Source organism: Mycteria americana, chromosome 1, assembly GCF_035582795.1.
Source record: "Mycteria americana isolate JAX WOST 10 ecotype Jacksonville Zoo and Gardens chromosome 1, USCA_MyAme_1.0, whole genome shotgun sequence".
In the NCBI taxonomy this organism is placed as follows: Eukaryota; Metazoa; Chordata; class Aves; order Ciconiiformes; family Ciconiidae; genus Mycteria; species Mycteria americana.
Window position 1 is genome coordinate 189,256,176 of NC_134365.1, and position 27,282 is coordinate 189,283,457.

At 41.4% G+C, this 27,282-nt stretch overlaps 1 protein-coding gene across 8 annotated transcripts in view; it reads right to left on the reverse strand.

Moving 5' to 3' along the window:
- Positions 1-27,282, reverse strand: part of ENOX1 (ecto-NOX disulfide-thiol exchanger 1) — a 397,458-nt gene that overhangs the window by 299,896 nt on the left and 70,280 nt on the right. For 7 of the 8 annotated variants that reach the window (XM_075489098.1, XM_075489072.1, XM_075489107.1 and 4 more), the window contains exon 2: positions 1,736-1,809. The exons of the other annotated variant lie outside the window; for it this stretch is intronic. The gene's annotated coding sequence lies outside the window, so the exon portion shown is untranslated. The remainder of the gene's footprint in view (positions 1-1,735; positions 1,810-27,282) is intronic. 8 annotated transcript variants of the gene reach the window in all.

The window sequence follows — 27,282 nt, forward strand, 5'->3', positions numbered from 1 at the left end:
GGAGGGGGAAGACAGACGGCTGGTTTGCTCCCAGACAGGGATTAGAAGTCGCAGGTGAACCAAGGCCACGTGCCCTACTAATAGCAGCAGCTTCCTGCTCAAAATAAGAAGCAGGTTCACACATTTGTTCTCCAGTTGGGTTCAGACATAAGCTGCAACACAGATGTTCACAGGGCACAAAGGGGACACCCAGCAGAGCTGGCTGCAAAAGAAAATTTACAGGGATGACAGCAAGTTGCCTTTTACAGCAGGCTCTCTAGAGAGGCAGTAAAAGGGAAGCTCATTCTGCTATGATTTTTTTTCTGAAGCTCCTCCTTGTGTAAGATCCCACTGCTGCCAATCTCCAGAGACTGAAAATGAATTAAAAAGAGGAGGAAAAAGCAAAAAAACATGGGAAAGCAAAATAAAGGAGCCAAGGAGAAAACAAAGCAGAACAAATGAGACCGAAGAAATGCACCATAAAGAGGGAATAGATGAAAAGAAGAGAAATAAAGGCACATCAATAGACTTGAGAAATAATAAGGCAACATAATCATCAGAAACAATGCTGAGATCTTCTGCATACACTCTGAAAGCACCATTAGGCATAGGATACTCTGACAGGCCTGGACTCAGGTCTGAACATCCAGGAGAACCAGTAGTAGGACAATCACAGATTACGTGATCCAGGCAGGTACCTGATCCCATACATAAAATGGAGACAATGGTTCTTCTCCAGCTTTTGCGAGACATCTTGGGACCTCCAGATGACGCACACTATGAAAATATTTTGCATTCTGATTCTTACAGAACAAGCAACTTACTGCGAAAACCCATTTTTGTGGAGGAGCCCTCTACACCAAAAACTGGTCATGGATTTTATTCATAAGAAGAATTCAACCTCTCCCCCATTATAAATCTCTTCAAAGTTTCTCATACAGATCAAGGTAAGTTCACTTGTTACATCCATGTATTCAAGAAACCTTTTCCTCTTTAGAGTTGAGACTCAAAAAATTGTCTATGTCTATGAACTCTTCAGAAAGAATAAAATCTTCTAAATCTTCTCTTGTTTCCCTTTCTCCATCACTAGGAGTTCAGCAGAGTTTCAAGCATCAAAAAATGTGACCTGACTTTTAAAAAAGAAATCACCTAAAAATTGCTTCATTATATGCAAGAGTGTATTTCTGAAACTGCCTGAGTATTTGCTGTAAATGTTCCAAGGGAGATACTAGCTTCACTGAAATACCTCAGAAAATGTCCAGGAACTTCAATGTACCCAAGATTTCAACCTTTATGGCCATTTTCTTCCCAGTATTTAGTCACATTCATACCTTTACTACCTTTAGCAGTTACAAAGAAAACCAAAGGAAACACAGACGAAAAGCCAGTTAAAGCACAGCCTCAAGTATGAGGGGATCAAGAGTAGCGTTACTTCTTCTGACTCACTGATTTTACCTTCAAAACTTCTTACTTGCTCGTGGAGACTCACCTTTTTGTTCAGTCTGAAGTTAAATTTGTAAGTCTGGCTACCATTTCTCTCTGAGAAACTGTGAGCATCATAACCTTCCCAATTTCTGCCATACAAATACCACATGTGCTACTGAAAATTCAGCCGGCAAAGATCCATCATACTGTCCCATTCATCACAGCTGAGATTTATCAAGAGCTTTAAGAAGTTCAGCATTAAACTGTCAACAAAACTCACACACACTCCAAATCATCCAACACAAAACATGAATGTATCCATTCTACGTACCTATTTATTGCAGATATTCTCCGAGTTTCAGGAAGCATATAACCAAGAATTGCTTCAAGTTCAGAGTCCAAGATCTGAAAAGGAGAGAGTACGTATTTTTAGAAGTCACTAAAAGTATATGGCTTAAGCATACAAAAGAAAAAAAAATTGTGCAAAATTAGTATTTGGAAATGAATTTATAAGCTAGTCCTTCTAAAGTTGTGCATCACATGAAACGTGTTGTGGGTGACCAAAACAATGGTATGATAATTTATAGGCTGTTAAATTTAAGATATATATAATACTGTGTAGATTCTTAGGCAACTTCTACATACTAGTTCAAAATTAGTAGAAAACTCTGAAAACACATCAAATTTTCAAATAGCAATTTTGTTACAACTATCTGTAATGAAAGAACAAACCCAACATATTGAATATGCAAAACTGCCAGTGGCATAGCAGAAAATATAAATGTATTAGGAAACCACAAGCATCCCTATGTACATTTAAGCAATATTCTGCCTTTAGTTTGCAGCAAGACCGTGGCATGAATAGGGAAACCACATGAAAAATCAAGGACATCATTATGTGCATTACCTCTTTCTTGTCCAAAAATGCTGAACATGGCAGTTCTGCTACAGATATGAAAGTCTAGATGTACATTTTTGTAAGCATATGTATAACACCTAATCACAATTAGTCCTAGAGTCTCTGTAAATTCTCCTGGTGATTCTCGCACAGCCACAACAACCCCATGCAACGCTACAGGTTTGGAGAAAAGTGGCTGGAAAGCTGCCCAGCGGAAAAGGACCTGGGGGTGCTGGTTGACAGCTGGCTGAACATGAGCCAGCAGTGTGCCCAGGTGGCCAAGAAAGCCAACAGCATCCTGGCTTGTATCAGAAGTAGTGTGGCCAGCAGGACTAGGGAAGTGATTGTGCCCCTGTACTCGGCACTGGTGAGGCCGCACGTCGAATCTTGTGTTCAGTTGTGGGCCCCTCACTACAAGAAGGACATTGAGGTGCTGGAGCGTGTCCAGAGAAGGGCAGTGAAGCCGGTGAAGGGTCTGGAGCACAAGTCTTATGAGGAGCAACTGAGGGAACTGGGGTTGTTTAGTCTGGAGAAGTGAAGGCTCAAGAGAGACCTTCTCACTCTCTACAACTACCTGAAAGGAGGTTGTAGCCAGGTGGGTGTTGGGCTCTTCTCCCAAGTAACTAGCGACAGGATGAGAGGAAATGGCCTCAAGTTGCATCAGGAGAGGTTTAGATGGGATATTAGGCAAAATTTCTTTACTGAAAGGGTGGTCAAGCATTGGAACAGGCTGCCCAGAGAGGTGGTGGAGTCACCATCCCTGGAGGACTTGAAAAAACGTGCTGATGTGGCACTTCGGGACATGGTTTAGTAGGCATGGAGGTGTTGGGTTGACGGTTGGACTAGATGATCCTAGAGGTCTTTTCCAACCTTAATGATTCTGTCATTCTATGATTCTGTAAGGCATTTGATAAGTCTAATGTGCCTAAGGAAGCAAAAAAGAGGAGGAGGATGCATCAAGAGAAAGAAACAGGCTCAGAAGACCAAGGAAAGATACAAAGGAAGAAAAACAAGAGGAAAAAATAGTTCATGTGTCCAAATGCCCTTGGTCCAATCTTTGTTCTGGACCATGACCTCTGAGATGACCACATCAGCTTCACCATCATGAGTAGATGCTGTATTGAGTACTTCTGTGCCACCATTAGCATCTTTGAATTCTGCAGCAGGACACACTGTTTCACACAGTGCTGCTAGACAGGCACAGCTCTTTAAAAAACAAAACAAAAAAAAAAAGAGTCCACATTAGAAAAAGTCTTGTGTCTTTCTTTTCCTCACAATTTTGCCAGAGCTTTTGCCTGCAGCTGCACCACTGGTACCCACCGCATGATTCCCAATGTAGGCAAAGTGAACCACCCCAGAGGAGTTAAGACAAATCAGTTATAGAACAGCCTATACCCACTATGCATCAGTGGTCACCTGGCTGGGAGCACCTATGTGCTCCAGCTGAAGAGCAGACATTTTCTTCTCCAAAGCCTCAGCCCACCGAAGGAGTCCTAGACTCCCTCTGTTCCCTTCTGTGAGCTGGTAATTTTCAAGCAGAGAGACAAAATGTAAATATCAGCATGGATAATTATTTCACTGCTCATTTTTTGCCAGATAATCAGACAGAAAGATAAGGCTTACTCTGAGAAACAGAAGCAGTAGAAATTATCCAGCAACTGCATGGAAGATTCTGCCAATTCTTCTTACTAAAGCAACAGTTCGTTGATTTGTAGCTGCTGCCTACTTTCATGTGCAAGAACAACAACTACAGAAATCCCTCACTGGTCTTCTCTACATATTTTCAGGCAATCTCTATAAATATGACAACTTCTGGATTTATTGTTTGTATGCACTATGTTGCCATTCCAGCTGCCGATGTCAACTGCAGACAAGCCAGGCTCAGAAGTTCAGATTCTGTCACAGAGGCACGAGTAACACCACTGCATCTCTGCCCTTTGCATCTCCTACTCAATTCCCCAAAAGAGATTTCCACAATAAAAGGCGCAGAGAAATCACAAAGAGAATGCCATTAAAGTTAATGTGAAAATCAGCCAAATATCACCTCTAATAGGAGTGGAAGCTATTTACTAGGTAATACTGATAAAAATCTGCAAGATCAGACGGTGGCCAAAGTTCACCCTTTATTTTCTACAGGAATGTCCTCTGATTTTTCTGCATTTCCTTCTCCATCAATTAGCCGTGTAAGACTTTTTCCACATACATTCGTTCCCCATGCTTTGCCTTCCCCTGTTACTTATCCCCCTCATCTCTTATCACTTTTATGGCTGCGTGTTTTATTTTCGCTTGCAAGGTCTCTACAGTTGACTACAAGCACTCACGTTACCATGCCTTGACAAGAGCTACCACCCATCAGCTGAAGCACGTTAACCACCTAAATGCATGCTGTTCCCTGGCTCTAACATCTTCAGCCAAGTGACCTTCATGATGGGTAGTAGATTCCAGGGGCTGAACTGTCAGGTCCAGCAAAACTTGTGTCGTAAAGGTAACCTTCAAAACACCAAGCAGGTGTAAAATTCAACTAATGCAGTAATATATGAAACAATATTGCTCCAAGACACATCTCGAGGGACTGTTGACCTGAGAATTTCTTGTGACAAATTTATAGAGAAACATTATTAATTATTGCATGGCTGAGATAGCTCTCTGACAGAACATTTGCAGCCAAAGATAAGAACAATTGTAAGTATAAGCTCGCGATTTGCTGTGCATAACATTAGCGGTGTTTTATTTTACAAGCGGCCACCCATCTGATAGTTCCAAAAAACCTCACAGAGTTGCTAAAAGATGCCAGGGAAGGTTTTTACTTGTAGCACACTTTCCATCTTTAATAACACCAGCTGTCGCTTTTACAAACACATCATGCCCTTCACAGTTATCCCATATTCTGCAAACACTGAAAACCCCCCAAACCCTCCCACAGTTATTAACATCTGCTTCATTTACTGATTCTGACAAACTGAAGGACAAAGGCATGATTTAACAGATTGTTCCGCGTAAAGAAACAATGCAGTTCACGAAAGGATTCATCAAATGCCCCTGTCAGAAAGCTTTACAAAGCACAGCTTAATGAACGTATGCAAATTGCTATAATATATAAAATGCCTGATACCACTTCAACAAGTAATGTGCTTATGAAATCTATAGAGAATGGTAAGATAGATCAATCTAATTTGTCTTTGAAATAAAGTGATTTGGTTTCCTCCAGATAATTTCAATCTTTTTTTTTAATGCCTGGTGGCATGACAGCAATGCATTACATACAATGAACCACTGCTTTAGACCCTAGAAGATGTAATTATTCAATAGAAAAAGCACTCAGCAACAGACAAACTGGAAGCACACTGTTACACTTCAATATTTTCCTTCAATGTTTTGACATGCTGGCGTTTTTAAAAAATTGTTATTTCCAAGCCTTGCTGCATTTAAACAGCCCCTATTTCTTTTTGCTGTTGCCTGATGTGAGGTTGAAGCCTGAGTGTAAGTCAGACTGATATTTACAGCATGCGGAACTGCTCAGGTCTGAAAGCACGTCAGAAAAAAACATGCAGCTGGGATGATCACTGCTGTTGCTGTTTTCAACATTACTGATCTAGAGATCTGATCATTTTCTTTTCATCAAGATAAGGAAAGAATGGCTTATGAGCTAAAATGATTTTTGATGAAAAAACCAATATTTTCTGGAGCTTCTTTCCCCTGATAACTGAATGTTCTTTTCACTAACTCACTTTAAAAAAAATAATGCATTTTCAGTGTTTTGTCCAAGAAGCTAAAACCCACAATCACCCTTTATGAATTTATGGAAAAATAAATAGAACTACTCTAATTTTTTACTTGGAAAAAAACACATAGAAAAGAACACAGCATAGTAATCGCCTCAGAAACTAGCAGGTGCAGGGTTTCTGGATCTCGGCTTTACTATTTAGGACTAGGTGGACCATGAGGTACCATGATTATCTCCTTTTAAAGACCTTTTTTTCTCTGAAAACATCTGTCAGAAGAGCCTAGGTACAGCTAGTGATGCCTTGGGGCTGAGATGGATTATATCACTGTTTCTGCACTCTTTAGTAAGGCACTACTCACTCTTTGAAAAAAAAATCCTCAGACCATCATGTCTACTAACACAAAACTGATTCCTGATAATTTATAATTTTCGACCACCTTCTTACACCTTCAGCACCCCTAGTCATCCAAAGACTACACATACAGAACATAAATTGTCTGGCCTCTTCATCTTCCCTTCAGTCACATTCCTCTGGAGCCTGTGATGGACGAGGTCCAGGGTGCAGTTGGCCAGTTCTTTTACATGCTATTTATTAGGCCTACAACTTTCCAGCTGGAGGGTGTCCACCACATTCTACAGAATTCAAGTTTTCACAGAAAATCAAAGGAACTCTCCTGCTGGGACCGCAAAAGGAAAACAAACACTCTCTAAGTAACACTTTCTTGGTTACGTTTTGCTACAAGAAAAATCCCTGATGTGAATACGGTGCAAATGCTAGCTGATAGTCTTACAAGAAAACTTTTCCCCTCCCCAAAACAATAATCTAATAAATAAACAGTTTCAACTCTTATATCACCCATTATATGTTTCACATTACTACAGAAGTAATTGCTGTTACTATCAAAGCTAGACACAAGTTTTGCTCAGTGCTTTAGGCAAAATGGCTAAGCTGGGCAGTAGTCAATGCAGGATTCTCAAATCTCTGCATCACAGGACCGCAGTTTCTGCATTGAGAATTAACTAAACTGTAAAATAAGAGTCCAGGTTGAAAAACCATGTCAGAAATGTGTTGTGATCTCCTCATTTTAAAGGCACTAACTTGTAAAATCCCTTCCATTCTGTTACACTGAATATTCAGTATGTGCCAGGCACTGTGGAAAACATTTTTATTTCTCTGCAAATGAATATACATTAGAGTGAGTGTTTGTAACATTTTTCTAGAATTGGGTTTGTATCACTGACAATTAAGGGGTGATATCTTTAACACTCTGTATCACTTTTAGATGCCAGGTAGCAATATTTAACAAAGCAGGCTGTTCTCATTTTTACATCTTTTTTTGTATTCAAATTTGCAAGATGGTGGGTTATCCGGCTTCACATTCAGTCAAAGACAGATATCTGGGAATAAATGAACTTGTCAAGCCTTTCTTTATTATACCTCATTTCTCAGAGTAACTCTTTCAGGTTCCATCATTACCATTCCTATTTTAAATTTGTTCTTTTTAACATAAATCTACAAGTACAGAAAAATGTCTCCCCTTTCGACTGTACATCGAGGCCAACAGATTCGCAGCTGATGTAGTTAATAAAGGCAAATTAAGGAAGCTCCATCTCACACCTCCCCTCTTATCTCCTGAACCCATATGAAATTATACAAATTATCATAAGTAAAACTAAACATTCTGACTTCTCCCTGAAACAGGGAGGAAAAGATTATTCTTGGGAGTCAATCTTCTTACAGCTCCCCTAAGATGCAACATCTAATAGATTTCAGGGTAAAAAAAGAGTCTCCTGTACAGATTTCAGTTTCAGTCTCATAAAACAGCTTCAATAAAGTATATTAACCTGCACACCATCATTGACAAAATTACAGTCACGCTGTGTGCAATGGAGTGTGCTACGTGATAATGCAATAAAACGGGTTTTTTTAACCTGTTACTTTGGGTTTTTTTTTCCATTAGGGGACATCAGTATTTAAAGTCAGGGCGCACTGCTTTAACAAAATAGGTGGGAAGCAGAGCCAGTCCACCTGGTCCCGCATTCCTACCTGCTAGCAGATTCTTGCCACCCATCGCAGCGAGGGTATTCGCCCATCGCTGTTACGGACAAAGTACCTATATGGACAGCAGCGTAATCAATAACAGCAAATGGTTCTGGGACTATCCTGAACTGACAGTGAAGTAGACTAGGAAGTGAAATCCTCTTTGATTAGCTTCTTGGCAACCTAGTCCAAATCCATGTTCCCTGTTGAAAAAAGAAAAATGAGGAGGTTTATAAGAATGCAGACCTTTTTCTACTCAAAGAAAGATAATTTCTAATGGCTGAAAATGCCCTTTCCCTGACCTGTGGGAAAATGCAAGAAAGGACTCACTGCTCTAAAGTCTGTCTCAAAAGCAGCATCCAAGGTGCAAAGACTCCCGACCCGAAATATTTCTGTGAAAGTACAAAGTATTGAGCAACTTTACTGCGGCAGGCACTTCTGAAGGGAAAGGGTCCTCACCTGCCCCGACACAGGCAGAAGTGGCACATGACACAGCCGCTGCTTTTAGTTTGACAGTGCGGACCCTAAGCTACCTTGCTGCATCTCTACAGATGATCCGAGATACGCAGAAATGTGCTGCCATCATTGCAGTCTAGAGGTTGGAATAGAAACTCTGTAAGGAAATACATACTTCTTTTTTTTTTTCTGTTGGAAGAAAGGCAGAAGCAGTAAGCTGCACTGTTTCATCCCAGTGAAAGACTGGGTCAGCACCTGAATGCAACAGATGCAATAAATCTCTAACCTTTCCCTTCTTCAACTACAGTGACAACTGCTGGGAAAACTCTCTTCAGATAATCACAAGGAATGTAAAAAGGGGTTCCAGTAAGTTGAATATAGATTACATTTTTCAAGCGTAAGAGCTATTGAGGACATCATGGGTAAGTTCAGCACGCCCATGACATTCAGTTGTCCCGGAAGGTCCTTAAATAACATCTAGCACCACAATATCTGAAGATTATGATACCTCATTCCTGCATAAAAGGCGGAACCATTCAGAACTAGCCACCAGTAAAGTCCAGCCTCAGAAATTACAAGTGGGTCAAAAAATCCATAGAAGAAACAAGAGGACCATCATGTCCTCCTTGAAATGGATACCTGTTGCAACAGGGGCCAGCTACAATTCACAGGTGTTTGCTCACATTATTTTTAGCATTACAGAAAAGAAAGGCCAACGTTCCCTCTTGTCTCAGAAGCAAATATGGAAGCTGGAGCTGTGAAGAGGAGCAGGATCAAACAACTTGAGAGCAGTCTGGGAAGCCTTTCTAAGCAGTCAGTCGTGCCTCCTGCTAAAAGTGGACAGGCACCAAGATGTCATTCTCTGAAAAGTCAGAAATAATGAGGAATAGCTTATCAAGATAAGGATTATTAGCAGACAGGCTAGTGGCAGAATTAGTTCACCACAGTGATGATAAAACAGTATTAAGAAAGCAGAGCAATTTTAAAGAAAGGTAGCTAAAAATACCTGCCCAACGCATACTCCTCCAAGTCCTTCTCATCTCCAGTATGGTGATGCTTCAAAGTTAAATGTCCCAACAGACAACCCTGTACTCTGTCTGCTAGCGTCAAGATAAAGCATTGTATGCTGTGGCAGGCCTGTAGTCTCCGAGGGTTGCATGTCTGTATGAACGATGAGGATAGCTGCATTTTGTTCCAGTTACTGTGAATTAGGAGCAGAACCCCGTTGCCTGGCAAGCTTTCAGCACAGGCTTCAGCTGGGAAAAGTCTGGGTACAGTGCTTGGGCTGTCATATTGAAGGAATATACTACTCAGAAGGACGAACTGGGTCTTGTCTGGTTTCCTCATCTTGCTTTGTCCACGAGGACCACACAGGATCTGTTCCACAGAGACACATGCACACCACACAATCCCTTCCTAACACCAACAACAACAGACCAAGACCGATGCCCCAAATGTTTTTTGGGAAGGTAGCTGACATCCCCAGCTCCAAGTGTCTGGCAACAGCAAGGAATTTCTTACACTGACCTCTCAGACTGGGACTTTCTGGCATCTGTTAGCAAACAGAAGAATCCACCAACTGCTGGATTAAACATAAAATAGGTGATAGTGCAAACACTTGAGCAGTGGCCAGTCTCCTTTCTAGCCCCTTTGGTAACACTGTGACTTCATATTGCATGCTTAATTCTTTTTTTTTAACCTCTGTAAATGCTTCTATGCATTCTCACAAAACCTTCCCTAAATTTACCAAATTCTGTCTTCAAGTTATTTTGGATTTGTACTCAACTAGCGCATTTGGAGTTTATTCCAGAACTTCACCTCTTGGGATGTTTGAAAAATTTCTTTTAATTTTCAGTCTAAATTCATTCAGGACTACTTAATAAACATATTATCTTGTGCTGATATCATCCTTCAATTTCAACAGCTCTCCTCCCTCCCTGGTGTTTGTCCTCCAAAGGTATTTAGAACAAAGTTTTTTCCTGGATATTATATACAAATTATAGGGAACAGAGGCTTAGCATATTTTGTCAGAAAGTCTGACAGAAGGTAATCATCCACGGGAAAAATATATTTAACTTATTTTTTTACTAATGAACAAAAGGCAGACGCTGATTTCTTTTCCTAGTTACTCCAGTATAAACCAGGAATGATTATACCTGCATGGAGAGCAAACTATAACCTATGGCTAGCCAAGAGGCAAGAATTGCATCTGAGCAGGCATCTGCCTAGAGCTGCAGTGAGGATTGTGAGCACTAAGCTGTCAGTGGAGAACAAATACCTAAAAGAGGAGGGGAGAGCAGTAAGTATCTGTTGTGTAAAAGCCATCTTTTTAGAGGCCTTGGAAGGTGAAAGATATTGACCATAAACTTCCTCCAGCCCAAAGAGACTTGAAAACCATCTAGACCTCCTACTCTCTAGGTAAATGCAGCACCTGCTTCAGTTCAGACTGGACATTAGGAAAAGGTTCTTCACTGAGAGGGTGGTCGGTCACTGGAACAGGCTCCCCAGAGAATTGGTCACGGCACTGAGCCTGTCAGAGTTCAAGGAGAGTCTGGACGACACCCTTAGTCATACGGTTTAGTTTTAGGTAGTCCTGCAAAGAGCAGGGAGTTGGACTCGATGATCCTTATGGGTCCCTTCCAACTTGAGATATTCTACGATTCTATGCAAAAGGTAATTTTATCCACCCCCTGTTTTTCAATGTAACCATCACACTTTTGTGTTGAATTCAATGCCATTCAAATGTGTTAGGAATGGTCTCAGGACACACAATGCATCAAGCCTCTCTGAGAGCCAAAGCCCCTCGCTGCTGTCTCCAAGCTGTGGTGGCATTGCCATGGAGAGAACCAAGACTTCTCACTTCTTGAACCATGATGTCTGAAAATTCAAAAGACCCTTCCTTTAAATACCCAAGGAAGTCTGAGGTCCAGGACAGAGGGACTGATCGATGTAAATCACATGGCCCTCCAGCACAGCCGCTCTGTATTGATCTCCAAGACTTCAGCACCTAGGGGGGATTTGTCTCACCAACTGCAGATGTCAATATCTGAGCTCATCACCTTGGGCTACTCTTAACTGAGCAAGAGAAATAGGTGCCTCTAGGGCTCAATTCCTCTCGTCCTAATGTGGATACCTAAAATTGCTTAGATGAATTGCACCCAACTATAGAGTCCAATGATCATAAAAGGAATCTAGGGAGAGTAACTTTGATGTAGGCACTTACACTGTAGATAACTCAAGGTGGTTGAGACAAATCTTACTGCAGAAGTCTGCCTCAGGATAGCTGGCATTCAGACAGATCTGAAGTCAAAAACAGGGGTTCAAAGGATTGGGTTTTCAATAACACCATGATCTAACCTGTAACTCTTTATTCAGTCCAGCCTTTTCTTGTTGAATTTTAAATAGAAGGATTTGAGATTTGGCTCAATGATAGCAGCAATAAAAGTCATCATTAATCTAGGAAGACTGATTTATGAGAAAATATTAAAATAACTAAATATGTATAGCTTGACTAAAGCCACTATTGAAAGAGAAATATAACAATTATCTACAAGCTCTGAAAGGATGCACACACTAAGGATTTGTTTTTAATAGGGATTTTCAGGAAACTATAGCTAACAGTAATGTGATTATACTGAGCAAAGTAAAATTTAGGCTGACAGGGAAAAAATTCCTAATAATGAAGTGTATTCTATTGTAGAATAATCTTCCAAAGAAAATTGGCTGAAGTCCAATCACATCTGAAGTCAACTGGACAAAGATCCACAGAGAACAATTTTGCATTAGCTGCAAGATGGACTAGATGACTCAACAGCACTTTTTCATTTTTAAATTCCTATCATTCCACTGTATAAAATAATCCAATAAACCAAAGGGAAGAGGGAAATATGCTTAGCAACAACCGCACAGCTGTCTCTTCTCCAAGGTCTGCATGCTGCAATAAGTGCGTCTTGCACTGATTGCACTGAGGGAGGAAACATCTGTATGTGGTCGGAGTACTGTGTTAATTTGGTGCTATGAAGTCTTATGCCTGATGTCCCCTTCTCCCCCTTGCTCCCCTTGCTGGTAATAAAATAACATTACCAGAAGAATCGACCCGGTGTTGTAAATGTATCAATCATGATTTTTCCTGCACCAGCTACTCATAATTGGTTTAAGCTTTCTTGATCTCAGATGCCAAGTGGTGTTAAACAAAACACAAAAAATAAATAGCCTGTAGGCACATATTTCCACTGAAATAATCTTTCCACATGTTGATCTACAAGGAGTAGGGTAACAATGTTTTCCTAAAGTATGATACTAATTTTTAAAGCTATGCAATAGTTTACTCTTGAATTTTGAAGAGGCTTTGACATTTTATAGCTAAAAAATCTTGCTGAGAATTTGTGTTACTATACTCTCTGTTTTCTGCTACACTTAAGCCACAAATAACAGAAGTCTTCTTAAAGCATGACTATTCAATTTAATTGTGGATTTGGTTTTCCTCTCCAGGGAATATTAGATGGTCTTAACTATATATATATATATATATATATATGTATATATATATAACAAATATTTTCTGAAGAAAGTGCTTTCAAGTGTAACACAAGCTTTCTACAACCCATTGCAACTCCACTCTTCCCCCAGCAGTCTCACCCTGTAATGCTGACTAAACCTCTTCTATCCACTTCATGGAGAGGTCTGGGAGTTCAGAGAATGTATTTAGGATGTATAGCAGAGGACGACTTTTCTAAAAAAGATTTTAAAAGAACATCATCATCTGAAAAACAGATCTGCATGCCATGGGGTTTTTTGGTTGCTTTTTTGGGTTTGGGTTTTTTTTTGTTCTTGCGGGTATTTTTTTGCCTCAAGTGCTCAATTAAGCATACAACAGCAGAGACAGGATTTCTGTTTTTCAAAAGAAGGAATATTAATGGAAATCTATGTCTGCATAACTAAACAGTGATCAACAGCTCACAGCTTACTGATTCTGAATTATTCACATAATTTCTCCTTGATTTCTTCCCCTTCTCCAATGAACTTTCCAAATCAGAACCCAAATTACTATTTTCCTACCTTCTTTCCTTTGTCAAAAGAGTTAAGAGAAAGCAGATATTAGAATTTTACCACACACATTCCTTCTAAGTGCTTATACATTTGAGATTTTTTCCTTCTCTCTTGTCTTAAGGTAATACGAGACATAAAACATGAATTACCCTTTAACCGATACAGCTTGCTAATTCCCACTCCTGGCAATAGAGTTGAGGCAATAAAGCGGCAGCTGTGTCCCCGCAGCCTACCTGCACCTGAAACTGAGGTTGCCTTCCTAAAAGTGACCCACTGCTTTTAATGGCTCTGAACGTTATGCCAAGAGGAAAACTGGCTGCTGCATTATGGTTCAAAAGCGCTGGACGCACGCTGCTGTGGGACGGTGTTCAAAGAGCGGCCTGAGATGCTGTAAAAGATGGAAGATAATCAGCAGGAAGGCGCTGGGGGCCAAGAGGCAGGTCTACGGACCGCAGGGGTGCGGGTACATGATAGGGGCAGCAGGCAGGGGTAGGAAAAGGAGCAGATGGGGAAGGGGCCCACATGAAGCAGCATTTTATCATCACCTCCAAAATGACCACGAGGCAGAAGACGCTGCCTACCAGAAAGCCCTGAAGATGTGAGAAGATCCTTTTATCCTGCAGTTTTCTGGGCAACCTGGGCAGAGCTCTGTATGCAAACCCAGCAACAAAGTCTCTGCTGCTGCCGTTGGGCTTCTTTTCCGCTTGATGTCTACGCAAGGAAAAAACAAAAAACAAATACCAAGACCGGGGTATGATGAGACAGAGGAATGGAAAAGCTGATTAAAGCATTTTCCAAGCCCCACACAGAGGGGCAGATCAAAGAAGAAGTGGAAGGAATATTTTTTAATTATTTTTGGGAAATTATCACTAGGAAATTGGTTGTATTATACTTAAGTCAGACGGCTATTCCTAATGATGATATTTTAAGCAAAAGCTAACCTTGCTATAAGTTGTCACTGATTTACAAAGTTGAAATAATTCCGAAAAAAATTGAGAGGAAATACTATATTTCTGTTTAACTAAAGGGGTGAGAATCAACCATTGAAAAATAATCACCTGTAAGGACTATATAAAGTTGAGCTTGAAGGATGGCTTTTTCCAGCAGTTAGCAGGACTGTCAACATAGCAAAGATGCTATGACATGAAAATACCTTCACAGCTTTACAGCAGAGTAACTACTTGATTTCTTTGTCCAGTTTTGCTTTGCTCTGTTAGCAGACGTGTGGCCAGGCAGCAGCCATGAAGGCTACATGATTTCCTACTGCAGGTTTCTGCACTTACATGGAAATATCTGGAGAGAGGGATGATTTAACGACGGAGTATGTTCAGGCACAGGGAGTTTCTCGAGGATGGATAGGAAAGGGAGAGAGAGACGGCCATTCCTGCAGAGATGAGAGGGGAGCAAACTCACAGCAAGGCTCCAGAGGTGACAGAAAGAAAGGGACTTTGGAGATCTTCCAGTGAGGATTTCATAGTATCTGCAGTTAAACTGGAGAGCTGCAGGCTGGAAAGAATGACCTAAGGAAAAGACTATCCCAAGGAGACCATCTGCAGGGGGGCAGACCTGGTTTCAGTCCCTTTATTTCAGGCTGTCTTTCATAGCAGGTCACAGTGTTCTCTATTAAGAGTAATTCGGCTCTAGTTTAGCATCACACACTGTAACACTCAGCGTTAGGAAACAGAAGTTTTGGGGGTCATTGATTCAGTGTGCCCACTTTTAGGAAACCAAAACTGTCTGATACAGTCCTGCCACAAGCTCAGATTATTATTGAAAAGATAATGGAAAATTGAAAGAAACTGCAAAAAATAATACATTTTTATTCAACTGAAATGAATAACTTGAAAGCTAGGAAAAGCATTTTGGGGCTTGGGATTTTGTAAATTAGCATTTAATAGTCCTACTTCAGCAGGGACTCCAGGGGCCCAGGTGGTGAAAGAGGAAGGAAGAAGCAGGACAGTGATAAGCATGGAGCAGGTGTCCTTGGTTTAGGGTAAGCAAAAGGAAACTGTCTCAGCTAGAGAAAGCTGTCTGTGAATTAAAGGTGCACTTTTCAAGATCAAATTATTTCCCACCCCCTCACATGCAGAGTGAGAGAAGTTGTGGGAAATTAAAATGCATGAAGATTGGGGAAAAAAGCTTTCCTTATTCTTAAAATCTTCTAATTTGAGGGCGTGAGTCTTGACTTTTAAGCTTAGATTGCTGTCAATGGCACCTCTCCTTTTGCTTTCAGACATGCAGTTTAACCTACTGTCCTGAGGACTCTTGCAAGGTTTTGTTTGGATGGGTTTGAGTTTTGCAGATGAGGGAGACAAAAGGGAGTAGAAGGAGATGATCATCTTTAGACAGTATTCATATATTTCTGCAGTGTGTCCCAAGAGTTTTTAGGGACTAAGGCTTTTTGTGTCTAGCGGGTGACGCACTCAGATCCTTGCAAAGCCAAAATGCTCCTGGCCTCCCTTCCACTGCGTAACGTTACGCTGAGCAAATGTAACAATTATAGCGCTTTTTAAAACTAGAAACACTTACAAAAAGATATCAGAATTTGCTTGGCATTCTGAATTAGAAGAAAAGGAGACTAAATCATTACAAATGAGATTCTTAAATACTATAACTACACACAAAAATCCAGCAAGTTTACATGCATTAATTGTTGCCACAATGTTGAAGTGTCTGTGAGTGCAATTGCATTACCCAATTAAGCCCCAAATTGTCAAATTTATTCATGCAGTGCAGGCATATCATATTTTAAAATGATCCCAATCAGTTCGATAATACTCCCTTTCTGCACATGAAGCCATTCAACATTTAAAAGAAAAAAAATCTTTCCAGTTTTCCTTTAGATCCCATGTGGGTTGGATTTTTCCGCTTAAGCCTCCCTAAAACACAGAGGACTAAACATTGAAAGCATTGTACAGACTTTATAATTCAGAAATGGGGGTTTAGAGGCACATATCCCACAACTTCATCAACAGCAAAGGCCTCCGTTCTTTAACCATCATCCCCAACGCAGTCTTATATTCCAGTCCTCCTGCATTAGATTCCTCTCTGGGTTCAGGTAAAGGGAAAACAGTTGTCCACGAACTGTGAAATTTAAAATACGTGTAACTAATCAAGACTAATCATAAATATGGAAGACTAAAGAGTCCCCTCTTTCACTTAGGAAAGAAAGGCACACTCTGGCACACCAGCTTTTGAAGGATTTACATCCCAAGCACAGGATCATGAGGTCTGCTGGTTACACAGCATTTTCACATGACTGGAAGAGATTTTCTAGCCACTAATAACGCCAGTTTAAATTTTAATGGGGCTATTCTGAAGAAAAATAATTAACATATGGTTGACTTCCCATATATTAGAGAAAATAATAATAGTGACTAAATCAGTATCTTCTGTAGCACGGCATAATTTCAGCTGTCTTGGTCATGATGAGTTGTACAGCTGACTCATCTCACAGACATGCATCACATAATGAGAACGAACACAAATCGTTTGCAATGTCAAGGATTAGATTTTACTTAAGACAGAGGACATAGGGCCATATTATGTGGGACTACCTAGAAAGCAATAGCCAGCCAGCCATTACCTCTTTGAGTCACAGAACATCCCTGACAGGTGGTTAATTGATAATACTGTATCACGAGGCAATCTCTACACTGTCGGCTTGATTGCTAGACTTCAAGTGAGGGCACGTAACCTTGGCTTTTCACAGTCCCTGAGTTCAAGGTGTCATTCTGAACACGTGGTTTACAAGCCCCAGATCCCTGCAGAGTTAAATTCTTATAAGAAATTTGTATCTGCTACAAAAGGGGCTCAAAGCAATCTCAAGCTGTGGCAACGCCATAGAGGACTTCTTGGGATGCTGTATCCTACCAATTATGGCCACCAACACAACACTAGGAAATGTCAAAGAGAAATCAGGACACTGAATCTACCCGAGAAGCTCTTGTCAGGACCTGCTAGATGTTGTTTAGAGATGTTAGCTGAAATAAACATAACAGGAAAATGATTAATGGCATTGAGTCTGGCAGGTGGGTTTTTATCCTGGCAGACACTCGGCAGACTGTGGCTTTGACTTAGTCACAAAAAGAGGATGTGGAGAAGCTGGATCAGATAACAAAAAGAGTCTGCAAAACACATGCCTCTACTTGGGATCATATTTATTAACACAGCCATTCAAGCAGTCTTATTCTTAGAACAAGAACTAAAATAAACAGAACAACCCCAGCTGTCAAGAGTACCACCGATTAATCACGAGGTTTCCTGTCTTTCAAGAAAAACAGAGAGGCATCTAAACTACCATCCACCCCTTGCCTAGGTTCCCCCCCATATTCAGTGGAGCAAAACAAGGAGCTTATGGCAACCGGACTCCTGACTGAGATGGCTGGTTAAGGACCTAGGGGTGGATGGAGTAAATCCAAGCTGTTGCTGTATCACATTTCCATACAGTGTGGGGAGAGATAGGTAATGCCAAAATGCAATGCAAAACATAGCTGGGCTGAATCACCCTCTGAAGCTGCTCTCTCGGCTGTATGGGGAGAGCAGGCACCTAACTAACATCTGTAGGATCACATCGGGATTCATCCCACCTCCATCTTGGCACAGCAGACTCTCTGTACAAATTTAGCATGCCAAAGGATTAATCTACCCATCGTTTAACTTGGATGTCCATAAAATGATTGCTGGGGTTCAGAAAATATGAGTGGCGTGGTAGACAAACTCCTGCTTCCATCAATCAGCTTTTCATTAACATCATTCATCCTGTCCTCTTTATTCTGAATAAAATCTGCATTCTCTCTTTACCATGCAAATACCTCTTACATAATAAATACCGCAACACAATGAATCCTTCGGTGTCCCTTTTTCCTTGTCGGGAAACTGCACTGCTTTATGCTGAAAAGATTTTTCAGACCTCAGCACACACATTAACTGTAATATTTCTTTCCTGTGCAAGTGCATCCAAAGATTGTCTTTTCCTTTTTCTCCCTGGTAAGGAAAGGCACTGACATCCAAGATCTTCAGCTCTACCAGTTGGGCTGTGAATCTTTGTACGGATGAAAGCTCCTCCTAGGATTGTCCTAGTTAGAAGCCTAACTTAGACCTTTCTCCAAAATTAATGAGGTGTGAATGGTGGGGTTTTGGGGTTTTTTTGTTTCTTTGCTCTCCTGTTTGGTTCCCAAAAGGATTTTCAGGTATCATTTAGGGAAAGAAAAAAAAAAAAGATCAAAAATGGCTTTTAGCCATAGAAACAGTGTATTAAAGGGAAAATAACCTTGAACTGTTTTCTTCTAGAAGTTCTGCCACATCCAGGAAATGTGATCCTCCCTTCTCCTCCCAGAAAATGGGTGAAGTTCAGAAATAAAAATCCAAGCTAGGACCCATCTCTAATTTTCAGTCATTCATTCTCAAACAATTTGTCTGTACACTGAAGGAAACACTAAAAATCTCTGTGTGCATGTGAAGGCAACCATCTGTAGGCAAAAGGACATTATCCAAGCGTAACAAAGAAAAGGCAACAGGAGGATCTGCTCCTGTAGTAATTACTGTCTGCTGTAGCAGCGTAATTTTGAGTTGTCAAAACTTGGGACCTGAAATAACCCCCTCCATGTTTTCTTCAAGGCTTTCCTGTGTCCAACTACTTCTCTTCTGAATTGCCTTCATAAATTCCAATTCCTCCACAGCCTTGTTACTGACTTTCAGGGAAAACACTCTATGCCAGAGAGCCAGATTTTCATATGTAGCTCCAAGACAGTTCTTTATCCTGTGTTATTACCTCCTCTACTGCAAGAACGCTGTTTCTCCTGGGAAGAATTTTATTTCCTTACTTATCAACACCTTCCTCCGCATGTCAGCGTGTTTCCTCTCACCCTCCTTCAGGCACTTTGTGCAAAAATCCTAGAAAAGGTGAAGTGTTGTATGTGTTAATGGAACGCTGATTAGGAATTGACTGCTAATGGCATAGCTGCTGCATCCCATATTGCCATGGGATTTTCTACCAACTATCAAGCCAGAACATGTGTGCTCAGGTAGCAAATATACCATGGAGAGGCACTTGTGCAGCTCGCTATTAGCCTGAAACAGATTTTGCAGCATCTGAGCAGTGACCCGTTAATAGCTGACATAATGAAAAACAGCACTGAAATGAGTCAGTGTGCTTGGCAAATTCAGATCATTAACTATGAGAAAGCGTTTCAAGTGGATCAAGGGAGAAACACATACCCCAGAGAGCATTAAATAGAGAAGTCTTATTAGTGACGAGTAAACAGGTGCAACATTCCTCTAGAAATGGCGGGATGGACCTCTTAATTTCCCATAGAAAATTCCTCTCTGAAAGACTAGGTCTCACCTTTCACAACAGAATACATGCTGGACTCCTGACAACCCTTCCCAGGTATCTACTCGCCAAAAGAGAACTCATAAGAAATAAGTAGGAAGAGAAAGCACATGGCTCCTACAACTGCAGACTCACCACTGTGCAAACACAGCAGGAGCAGGCAGAGATTAAGAGCAATCCATATGCAGATCCATACTGTACATGATGTGATAAGGAAAGACTGGGGCTCTCTGGGAGGCACTCCAACAGGTCTGCAAACCGACTGGGCTTCACTAGGTGGTGGCCACGGTGCTTTTCTGCAGGAAGTTGGACCAAAAGCAAAACAGACAAACGAGTTTTTCACTCAAAAAAAAAAAATCCTGAAGCTACAGACAAATCATTTCAGTTAACAGTGTCACCAGAAAGAAACTGAGAAACAAAATTCAGAAAAGTCTACACCAGGGCTGCAACTGTTTCTCTTGAGCAGTTTCTCCATTAGTGGTGAGAACTCACGGCCAATACATGCACATGGGCTGTGTCATGGTTTAACTCTAGTTGGTTATTGCGATGGTGGTCTTGTACCAGCTTGAAATATTCAGAGAGATACCTTCACCACAGTTTTGGAAAGCCCGGTCTAAACATTTTGATCATCTTGACAAGATATTTCAAACACTTTGTTTTTTAATTGATTTTTAAAAAGGGTGAAGAAATGCAAGACAAAAATGCAGGTTTCCACTGACCCAAACCAGTATTTATTATGTTCTACATGAAAATGCAAACCAATGTAGATTGCATGTTAACTCAAAATGGTTTTGTTGTTTTTAAAGCATGGCTTAACAAGTTTTTTGAAAAGTTAATTGCTTGCATTGCGGTATAAAGGATCAGAGCACATCAAATGGCATGTTCTTTCTGAAACAGCTTAAATCTTAGGCTTTCCAGAAACACAGTTGCCAGGATATACCGAAGCTGCTTGAAGAACTCACGTTTCATACTTTCAGCAATCCTCCACTTCTGTTCAGGATTCTCAGCCCTAGGCTTTATCCTAGAGATATGACGTATACTTAGCAGTTCCCTATATTTCATTTTTATGAAATTGGAGTGACTCCTTTGATGTAAAATATGTAATTTCTTCTCATAAAAGGCCGATACAAGGGCCATTTGACAGGACAGGATGTTGCACTAATGTTTGAGATGCCTATCTCTGCAAGCAAGTCTGACGCTCTACACAATGCTCACTTGGCTTCATTTCCTTATCTATTTTATGTGCATGAACAGCTGGAGATGGACATATAGAGGCTTTAACCTTCTGCGGCACATCTAAAAAAGTACACAACCAAAATCTATGCAGCTGTGAATGCCAGAAAGCCATCTGTATACAAGTTAATTGCTTTTGGTTTGAATAGTTTCCATTTTTATCCTGCCATCTACATTTGCACCTATTCAGTGGTTCATTTTGGACGCAGCAGGGGAACACGAGCCATGTTCCAACCCAGCTCTTCCATCTTCCAGGCCCGCTTCACTGCAAGCCTATCCTCAAAATCATTCCCTCCCTTCAGCATTTTTTTCTCTATTTGTCTCAGAAACCAACCGAGCAAACCTAAGGAGTGCTATTTTCACCAACACTTCTGTGGAGTGAATTACCGGGCTCAGTGGATGACAGGAGCAAAGCATGGGTTTATTTTCTGGTTTCCCAACCCCACTTACTTTCCAGTGACAAACTCGACCTGTCCAGAAGCAGCAGTTTCAGCCCCGAGCAGAAGGAATAGTAATGTCAGCCTATGAAGCACCTTTAACCGATTGCTTTGAAAAACAACCAGCTGTTCCTTTTGTTCATTAAATCTGTATATACACATACGTATGCATGTATAGTAAATTAACAATGCAAATCATACTCCAAAAAAAATCTCCGACATCTACTTAAAATCTTGCTACTAATTACAGATGTGATTCAGACCAGTGATGTATTTCTAATTAGCAAAAATAATCAGTCCTGTTTTCCTTGGAGGAAACAAGTGTGGCCTAGCTAGCAAAAATAAAACTAAAGTTAACACTAAACACTTCTGCTTTGTACCTTCTAAACAGTTTTTGTTAGCTCTGGCAGATCTTTATTGATGACCCTATGAAAGCATCAATATTATCTAAGTAAACCCACTATTTTCTTCATATATCATCATCTGGAGATCTCATCTCAGAATGCAGTTTCTGTCACAGATTGCGTGCAAAGACGGAAGTTGTTTTATGGGCAGGCTTAAGCTTGCAATATTTACCGAAACCAAAATGGAAATGTGGAAATGCTACTAAAGAAACACGCACAGCAACTTTTCTATATTTACAGAAAGCGTCATCGAAAAAAACAGCACCATGTCATCCAAATCTGTCCCTTTATAAATATATAGAATAAGTCTTTTAAACATTGCTTGCTAGCTGTAGGAACAGTAACAACAAAAAACCCTACAGTGAGTCACTGTGGTCTTCTAGGAATAATTAAACTAAAATACTATTTATCGTGACCTTTCCCATTTACTTTACAGTTACTGGTCAAAAGTACAGTGTCACCCTGCAGACACGCATAATCAACTTTATTTTCCATTCTAATTGAGAAATGGAGCTGTTAATGTCAAGAAACATTAAAAAGAAGCTGCTCCACTGAACTTGCTCTGTCTCACCACCTGTGTTAGGTTTTGTGATAAAAAACTGCTCTGCACACACCCAAAGAGGTACAGGGGATCAATGGTGGGGGGGACCCAGATCATCTCCTGCCCCGCTCCCCACAAGCCCATCGCTGGAGCCATCCCATCTGCAGCACACAGGGAGCCTGGAGGCATCATGGCACCCAGTGGAGCCCCAATAACCCCTGGGAGACATGAGCCCCGACCCGGACTCCCCGAAGGAGCCTCAGCTTTGGGGACTGGGGGGGACACCCATCACCAGGAGTCCATGGGAGAGGCTCTTCAGGTCACCCCAGAGCCTGACCGGGTCACAGCCGGGGGGCATGGGGCACACTGTGGGGTGCAGGGAAAGGGCATTTCAGGATTGCATAAGACCTTAGGGTGGAACCAAAGGGGAGGTGAGGGAGCAATCGAGGTGATTTGGGGAGGAACAACCATGGGAAAACAGAGGGATAAGGGGATAAAGGAGGCTGACTGCGTGCGAACAGACGGCTGGTCACTGCACTTGTCTGGCCGTGCCCTGCCCTGATGAGCGCAGTCTGTCCTGTCTCCTCATTAAACACCATTTCTCACCCTTCCCCTGGGCGAGGGGCTCTCTCCAGGGTGCAGGGGCTGGGGGCTCTGCGTGCAGCAGCTGGAGCAGGTCCAGGGGTCGCAGAGCACCCTGCGCCTGGGGTGCCAGCACTGGAAGCGAAGGAAGGCGTGTGCATCGTTGTGCTAGTGCTAGCAAACACCAAGCTGGACTAGCTGGCGAGCTGGTGAACTGGCCTGGGAGCCAGCTGTGTCCTCAAGGGCGAGGCCACCAGAGAAGGTGGTTATCACAGGGACCAGGGGAGACCCAGCCAGCTGCCGTAGAGACTGGGGACCTGGGGGCGGGCTGGGAGACCTGTGTGTCTCCGGGGGTGAGGCACCACGGGAGAGAGAGGATCCAGGACCAGCTACCGGATGAACTGCATGTGCAAGGCCAGTTGCTGGGGGGTCTGTAAGTGTGCACGTGTGTCCAGGTTCGTGTGTCAGGGAGGCTGTACCTGCAGCTGGACTGGAGCAGAGGCTTTGGCAGCTCGTATGTCCAGGTGCCAGCACCAGTGGAGACGGGATATCTAGGGACAGATGCTGGGGACAACAACTGTCTAAGCCCAGCTTCTGGAGAGATCCATACTGTACATACATATACATTATATACTCCCCTCTAATAGGTCTTGATCCTGAGCACTCAGCGAGGGGAGCAGGACGTGATCATTGCTGTTGTTCATATTTGCATGAGTATTGAGTAAGTCTGTTGATCTGTGTGGCTGGCCATGCAAATAATGTATATATACGTCGCATATGTGTGTGTCTGTGTGTGTCCCTACTAGCACACTACTGCAGGAACACGGCCCAGCCTCGCTGCTGTTTGGACCTGGGGACATGGAGCTGCGGCAGCCTCATCTCGATGGGGCTGCTGGATTCAGCCTCCCCATAACATTTGGAAGTTCTCAAGAGAGGTGTTATCCATCATGTACAAACTAACATCTATTTGGAAGTAAAGTGGTGTGACAGAACTGGCAATTCATAGCCAACTACCATGGTCGCGATCCTCTCACAGTAGCTGTGGCATAGACAGAAAGCCCAGACTGAAAGATTGTCACGGCAGTCTCCAAAGGATATTTTGTTTAGAAAAGGCCATATTATTTTGGTATTTTGGTCAAAAAAGGGTGTTAATTGCCTAGCATCTGCTCTTGCAGTCTTGTGTCATTTACCTTGTCTACACAAAACAGCACATTCTCCTAATCGGCACCAAAAAGGAAAATAAAGGAAAAGTTTCAGGTCATACCACTTGCACCACAGCACCAATTTGTACTTTATTTATTTTTCTCAGTTAAAACTATGCTTCAGGATATACAGATATATAAGGAAACGTGCTCTCCTATGTAGGAATACCGGACTATTTTAACATAATTTATGTCCTGCTCCATCTCTCCTGCCTCTTGTCTGCAGTAACAGGGAACTTTAAGAGCCACACAGGCCATCAGGGTCTAATATTTAGGGACAACTCAAAGAGAGATAATCTGATCTGCCTCACAACAGCCTTACGCTTCACCTACTTCAACAGAGCTATCTCTAATTTGTACCAAAACAAGATCAGCATCAGGTCCCTAGTTTCCAGCAGCAAAACGTCCCGCAGCACCAAGACAATGTTAGAAATGTCATATACTGCATACACTACAAAGTCCTTCTGCTTAGTAAAAAATAAATGACCAGAGAGGATTACAGCTGTTAGCTTCATGCTCAGCATTTCCACTGTACGGACGAAACATCTTTTTCTGGAATGTGGACAGTACCCGATACGCGTGCCCTCAGGACAGGAGGGGAGACGTTCCCACACCATGGAAAACAGCAGCGCTGGCTGAATAAGGAGAGTCTTACAAAGACATCACGAATTAGCAGAAAACTAGTTTGGAAAGATAAGATATTAAACAATTTCTGTGGGGAATAAGAACACTGGAGATTATTTACTTTGCTTTAATTACTTTGGCACACTGCTAGATTAGTTTTTGTACGCTACTAGATTTTCATACCATCATTTTACAAATGCAAAGAAGTGAGTTCATGTTCTGAATATTTAAAGTTCACCATATCTGTATTATCTTGTCCTGTGCTGGAGTTTCTGCCACTCAATTCACAAATAAATGAGAGGGTTACAGCTTCACTTTTAAAATTATTATTATTACAGTGGTACAAGCAGCAACCTTAATTTCTAGGTATGTCTTTCTGGCTTGCCTTGCATCTAATACATGTGTTTTGACAAGAATCCACTGTTAACATATACAATATCAAAACAAGGATAATCATCAAGTTTCACTGATGCTTTCGATCTAGATCACATTAGGTCATCCTCCACTCTCCTGGAACACTTTACTTTGATGGAAAACTGATAATAAGCCAATTTCCAGAGGGTTATAACTTATAAAAACACAGTGAACGTTTGAAAGAAGTTTCCCTGAAGGCTTTATGAAGTGTTTAATAGGCTCTATAGTTATGGACCATATTACTGCACAACACTAATAAAATAGCAGTTTTAGACTCTCCATTAAATAGAGCACAAAGAAACCTGTGATTAAAAAAAATAAAAAACCCACTTGTCCCACTGTTTTGATACTACTATGAGATTTATGAGAGCCTGTGCAAAAGATTTAATTGGCTGAAATAAAGATCCTGTCTTCTCCTTGACCGTTGCCTGTTACAAACCATTTTAAGAATGCCATTTACAAGAAATCCAAAATTTTCCTGCCTTAAAAAGAGCTGTCTGTACCTAAAACAACAGCAAACAATACCATTTCAATACATCTAAACAAGCAACAGTCTATTCAAGAAACAAAACTCTGTTAACAACAGGATTTTGATCTGAAATTTCCTCAAACTAATTTGCCACATTTTATTTCACATTAGGAGGTTTGGCCACAAGTACTATTGAAGAGCTTTGGACTTCCCTGAAGCACCGACAGAGCGGGGATTTTACTTTTATTCTGTGTGTGTGCAGTATCTAAGACAGTAAGGCCCACTATTACGGCTCCTCCACAAACATGAAAATCCCCAAAATAATGAATATTATGATAATAGTAAAATAAACACTGACCAAACAGTAAATACTCATGCACTCATAAACAATTTGAATTGTCACGTACCCCACAGATGCTTGAAGGATTACTCCACGCAACACGACAACAGAGATAATTTAAAGCCAACTGGGAGAAATTAAAAGACTCAGGTTAATTATTGCTTTACAGCTGGGCTGGAGGTATGAAAAACAGAGCAACTGAGAAGAGTTTGGAGATAAGCAACCGCAGTTCCAGCTTGTCTCCCCCCTACTCCTCGTCTGCGCTCAGGCACAGCACCACGACAGGGCTCTTCAGTAAGCAAAGAGGCCACTTCAGAAGTCCCTCTCTTCCGATAGCTCGACTTTTTGCTCCGCTCATCACTGTGCTTCCCATGCCCAATTCCCAACGTGCCTGTCCTTCATGGCACAAAATGAAGGAGGGGTCTCACCACGCAAGCTGCTAAGAGCCTTCGCTGTGGCTGCTATCAAAGTGAGGGAGAATGTAAAACTAGTAAAACCAGGCAGCATTATGAAAGTGGCAATTTGTAAAGAAGACGTTGAGGAAGATGGTTCATTGTCAAGGCAAAGGAAAACAGCAAAGGTAGACAAAGGCTCTGGGAGATGGGCATTTATGGGGTGGTTCTTCAAAAATGTGAGTTTTGCAGCATTCGGTGATAGAAATGTGAAACAAAACTACAAATTTACGGGGCTGCAGCAAGCAAAGTGGGAAGAATGAGCTCAGAAAGATGGTCATATTTTTTAGATATATTCCTATATATTTGAGTATCAGGACTCAGAAAATAATAGTTACAGTTAACATCTAGTTTCATATTACTAAAAAGATAACATTTGCTGTAAACATGCAGATATTTGGCATGATATGTAGGAAACAGGTATCTCACCAGAGATGTATTTAAATCTTGATGTAAAAAGATCCCAAATCTTCACATTGAAAGGATTCACATTTGGATACCGTGACAGGGTATGATCTCCAGCAAAGTTTAAGAACTCAGGCAAGGATTAGAAATACTTTTTTTTCTTTTTTTTAAAGAGAGATAGAAGACAGAATATCCAGTACGCATAAAGTTCCTTCCAAGTAGGAAAAATATTACCTATAAATGAGCAGGTCTTCCTGAAGAAATCAGCAGATC